The 6,000-nt window shown below is 25.2% G+C and overlaps 1 protein-coding gene across 1 annotated transcript in view; it reads right to left on the minus strand.

Annotated features, from left to right (window-relative positions):
* Positions 1 to 4,082, minus strand: part of LOC113560316 (lachesin-like) — an 86,309-nt gene extending 82,227 nt beyond the window's left edge. Inside the window, 1 exon segment of the mRNA XM_026966100.1 lies at positions 3,976 to 4,082. The gene's annotated coding sequence lies outside the window, so the exon portion shown is untranslated.
* Positions 4,083 to 6,000: the final 1,918 nt, after the last annotated feature.

Consider the following 6,000-nt stretch of genomic DNA (forward strand, 5'->3'; position numbering starts at 1 on the left):
GTTCAACTTTGGTTTGATATCTTGGATTAAGTACCTTGTTTTGTTTGTTTTTTTTTTAACATACATTTTTGATAATTAAAGGTGAAGTATACTTTTTTTTTTTTTATTTATTTGTCAACAAAATTTTGTTTTGTATTATAATGAAAAAGCTATACTTTTTAAATTTTTTATTTGTATAAGTTATTATTAAACTTTCACTATGAAGCATTTTTTTTTTAGAATTTGTCAATAAATTATACTCAATAGAAATTATAACTATGATTATGTATATTATATATGAAACTATATTTATATTTCTTAAATTTAAAATGTGATGTTGTTAGTTAGCATAAAATAACATTAAAGAACTGGCTTTATTTGTCTAAAAATTTAATGAAAACTAAGTACTTTTTATTTTTCACAACGAATACATTTTTTTTATATTTTTTTTTTCATTTTTTAACCTTTTTACAACAATTGTATATATATATATATTTAATTTAGTATATCAAAAAAATTAGTTTTAAGTACATTTTAACTATTAATATTATTAATTAATAAGAGTTTTTATTAAATTAACAGTTTTTAATATGTCCATCAAAACATTGTATGTCCATGGTAAAAATATATAATAATTGCCATTTATAACAAGTCCCATTTAAGTTTAAAAAAAAACATTATTTTTACGTTAAAAAATTATTTAAGACTTAAAAGTAATAATTTATGTAATCTACAGAATATTTCACAAATAAATCAGTTGCAACATCGAAAAACAAAAATCTACAACAGAAATAATTTGATGTGGAATAATTTAAAATCTAAAATCTGCTCTCCTGTAAAATTTAGAGTTTGTGACTTACAACTTTTGGCCTCTTAGCCATGAGATATGACAGATACTAAATATTCGTATAGGTATAGTAATTAAATATTTCTGAAAATTATATCATTTTGCACCGTTTTGATATCGTATAGCCAATAATTAGGTCCATGTAGTGGTGCGATCGTTACTAATTAAAATGTTTTAATATTTGAGTGCATCAAAATTAATATTTATGCTGCTAGTTTGTATCATAAATACAGAGTATAGTATGCGAATTAAATTAGAAAATTATGAATTGTAACAAACTAGGTAATTTAAAATGATAGGTATTAATATACGATTTTTTAATTTATGAGGTTAAATGTTTTAACGATTTATTGTTTTTATAATGTAATAATAAAAATATTTATTTATTAATGTTGATTCTTTAGCTTTTTAGTTAAAAATTATACTCGTACTCATTTTTTTATTTATTTTTTTTAAACACTACATTTGCATTACTAAGTGTTATTTTCAAAATTTAACCGCTCAACCAAAATGTGTTAATATTTTTTCTACCCCAATGCTTTTTAGTCTGTTTAAGGTACAAAAGAGCCGTAAACCAAGAATTTATCTCGTTATACCGTCGACATTGTATACACCCTCAGCCTTCTTATCATCGGTGCCGTATAATATTTTCACCAGACAGATAAGCCGTTCTATTGTCAAGCTCATTGCCCCAAATGACAAAAGGCAAGGAAAAGAAATAATATTAAAAAAAAGACACGTTACCAACGTCAATGATGAGAAGCCTAAGTGGGTATATTTTTTTTCGTCTTTTATTGTTATTATTAGTTTACACATTTTTGTGGTTTCAAATGGTGACGTGAAAAACACGGACACAAAAGACACGCGGGGAAACACAAGTTTAACTCAAGGCTGGGAATTACTACAAAGACGGTGTCGACGGATTAAATTGAGTTTGTCCGTTGACACCACAACATCGGAAGAATGATGACATTTCAACATCGTTTTCTTCGGACGCCCCGAAAACGACGAGAATAATTCGGTAAGAAAAATCGCTTATCGCCGTTAGACCAGATGGGGACCCCTACCCGCGTAACAAATTATAATTGTTATTTGTCCCAGTTGAATGATTGTCTGTCCGATTTACCGGTTCAAACATTAAATTTAAAAAATCTCAACAAATATATCGGTTATCGTCGACTAAAAGTGCTATAAAAACCTTTATAGTTCAAATTTAAATAAATATTTTCCAAACGCTAAACCAAAATACAATTTACATTAAATTTATATATAAGATAATATGTATGTTGACAATAATTAAATTGTAATTATAAAAAATAGTTTTACAAAATCCTATTAAAATTATGTTTATTTAATTCAAGAAAAGATAAAAAAAATTTCGTATTTAGATTATTAATACTAATAGTTTATCAAGTTTATTAAAAAAAGCTTACTCATATTATTTAAAACAAAAATATAAATATAGTACAAAAACATAATAAGATAATACATTACATTAGAGTTTATTAGCATAAAGTGCATTTAAATGTAAAAATATACTTAAATTGGTTATATTTTTTATTATCTATTTACAATATATAGACACGATAATAAATTATAATAGTTAACATTTATATGCTCATGCTCGAATCTGATAAATACAATATTATGAACGAACATTTAAAAATAAATTAATATAAATAATAATTTTTATAAAATTTTGAGAACATTTATCTTTAAAAAAGTAGTTATGATCTATATCTAATTATCAATCAGCAAAAATATTACAAAATCAGATTTTCGTCACTACCCTGAAAAGAAAAATGTGTTGCTTATTGCAAAGTGCAAGAAATAGGGAAATATTATTGCAATATCGCAGTACTCAGTATCTTTAATGAATCCTACTACGAGATTTTTTTTTTTTTTAATATTAACTACAACTTTAATACATTATATATTTATATAATTGAATAAGGTCTAGTTAAAATTGTGCTTTTTTTTATCTTTTAACCTATGAAGACAAAAATATTTTTTATAAAATTTAGAATAGATATTTTATATGCTGAATATATATATATGTGTGTGTGTATATATATGTATATTATAAAACCATTTTAAGTTGTTCATAAATATTTTTGTACGTTAAAAAAATAAATATTTTGTTGTTTTTATATAAACATAAAATAATTAAATGCTGGTATTATGTTAAAATATTTTAATTGTATTGAATTTATCTTTTTAAATATGTATATATTTTAAAACCTTGAACAAACAAACTTTCTGTAAATATTTATTAATGGATCTTGGGAATTCCTAACTAACTTAGATTTTACACAAACATCTATTATAATATAACGTTGTTATAAGTATACCATGAAGAATAATGACAATATTTTGTTTATTATTTCTAGAACGTCACTTAATAATTTAAATAATAAGACATTTTTGTTATAACTATTCAACAAACGCTCATTTTTTAATTTTCAATGCTAACAGAAAACAATTTACGACAGCTTATAAATATTAATAGACAATATAGTCATTTGAAATTTCTTATACGATCTACTGATTCTTTTATATATTATATTATCTTAGATATAGGAAATGTATTTTATTTAAACAAGAAAAATTAAGAAAATGACTTTCTAAGCTATACACTGAATATTACAGTAATTATTTTTATTTTTATTATAGTAATAATAATATATTTTATATAATTTGTTAATTTTTTTCTGAAATCATACTAAACATAACATAATGTTACTTAACACAAACAACTGTTTACTCAATTATATTGTTTATGTTTCATGTTTGAAAAGAAAATGTTCATGATTCATGGTAGGTATAAAATAATATTGTATACTATCTACCGGTCGATCTCTATAAAATTATCGCGGTAACTTAGAGATAATTAAAAAACAAAATGACGTGGATTAATATTCGTACACGTATTTCGATGAAGCCGCATAGATGACTGCATGGCTCCGTTAAAATAATGTTCTATGCGAAATAATAATAAATTATATTATTATTCAGTTTCGTAATCACTATATCGATACACGCAGTATAATAATATACCTATAATAAGAGTGTCGTCTATTTATTATCCACAACGCAAAGCCATCGTCGTTTATGCGCATAGAAAAATACAATTCAAAGGAGTACCATACCTCGAGATCTCCATGATTTGATATCCGCGTGACTTGGACCACGTGACGTGATAAAGATTCAGATAACGGAGCGCATTACCGACTAGCACACTATTGCGACGGTCGGGCGTCACTGCGGGCGGTTATGTACAACTTGCCGTTGTGGCCATGTGACGACGGTGGAGCGAGCGCCGCCTACACGTAAACACGCCCTCGCGCCACCGATAAACCCCCTCCTCCTGAGAACGAACGGAACAGTTGCATCCTGAGGATGCCTAAGATGAGACAAATTTAAAAATGTATTTATTTGTTTTTTTTTTAACACGTTTGATACAAAAAAAAAATTATGTATACGTATATCATACGAAGAATAATAAACTAATATAAAATTATGATCTATTACCATTTAAAAAAAAAAATGTGCAGACCAAAATATATATTCTTTGCATAAACTTAGCTCTTTATAATATTTTTACTAATTGTTGTTAAGACTACGCATGCTGCTACTACCGTCTACCTTAACAAAATCTTTACTACATATAGAGTTACCAAGTAGCAAAATTTTTACTGTAACGCATGGCACGTTATCGACTGTGATGTGGACGTCAAACAAATTAAATTACTTAGTCACCCAGCACGGTATTACCAACAATTTTACAAAATTATTATCAATAATTGGATTACTTGCATCTCAAATCATAGGATGCGAACAATTCGTGAAAAATAAAATAATAACTTTGTTACCTGAGACGTAACTTAAGTTAAAAATAAAAATAAAACATCCTTAAATGAAATATTTTTCAATTGTGTACATTGAACTGAGTGGCGGCTTTGGGGGCGAGGCAAGTGAGGCGGTGCCTCACCTAAAATTTTGTAGCAAATAATACTCTAAAAGTATATTTCTTGGCTCACCGATAGCAAACATTTCGCTAATAATTTTTAACATTTTTATGATTTTATTTGAAAAAAATTCTTCTTTACGAAGTTTAATAATATGAATTATCATTTATTCATTTAAATTTGTTTACGGGTGTTGTGCTTTGATTTAACAGTAAAGTAATTTAAGTATATTATTATAGTTATAGTTATTTTTATATTTTTAAATTCCAATATTATGAAGTTTAATTTTTGTTATGAAGGGGGGGAGTGATACATAAGTCACCTCACAAAAAAAAAAACAACCAAAACCGCCACTAAATTTGAACTTTAAAATGCAATATTATGACATACGTAAAACCAACTTATTAATAAACTATAAATACTTAAATAAAGTCGCGAACATAATAATACATCCCTAAACAAACAAGTAATGTTGATTGTAAACGTATATATTTGTATATTTGTTTATATCGACAAAAATAATATGCTCATCTTTTTATGTAATTTTTGGCAAACAATATTATAAGAACTATAATAATTTTAAAATATCACACACGACTTTAAAAAGAAACCTTTATGCTGTAAAAATACCATCCCCTTCAAATTCCAAGATTTCTCCCTTGGTATAAGAAAATTGGACTTTTGGGTGTACTAGTCAAAGTTTTCCCTCTTATCATATAAATCGCTTAAGTTTATTCACCACAAAAAACATTCAATATTAATTTGTATAAAAGAAATTTAAAAAAAAACCAAAAAACTAAAAACCAATTAATTAAACAATCTGTTGTTAGAAATCTAATTACAATAATTACATATTTTTAACCTACTTATTTTATTTTTTAAGTGTATTTGATATATATCTATCATAGTTATTATAATCCATCATTAAACGGATTAGTTTTTTAGGGTGTTATAGTTTTAATTTTATTGATTAATAAGGTCCAAAAATATAAAAAAAAAAAAAAAATACAAGGAGCTTAAATATTACAAGCAAATTTTTTTTTTCATAAAACTTTGACAGTTTAATTATAGGATATTATTTCATATTGCATTCCTTGACTTTGGGAAAAACATCGCTAAAATAATTAAAATACTCTCTTACTTAATAACTTTTTCCAATATATAAAAAAAATATACTTCAATGATAATGATGATTATAAAGTTTTA

Source organism: Rhopalosiphum maidis, chromosome 4, assembly GCF_003676215.2.
Source record: "Rhopalosiphum maidis isolate BTI-1 chromosome 4, ASM367621v3, whole genome shotgun sequence".
In the NCBI taxonomy this organism is placed as follows: domain Eukaryota; kingdom Metazoa; phylum Arthropoda; class Insecta; order Hemiptera; family Aphididae; genus Rhopalosiphum; species Rhopalosiphum maidis.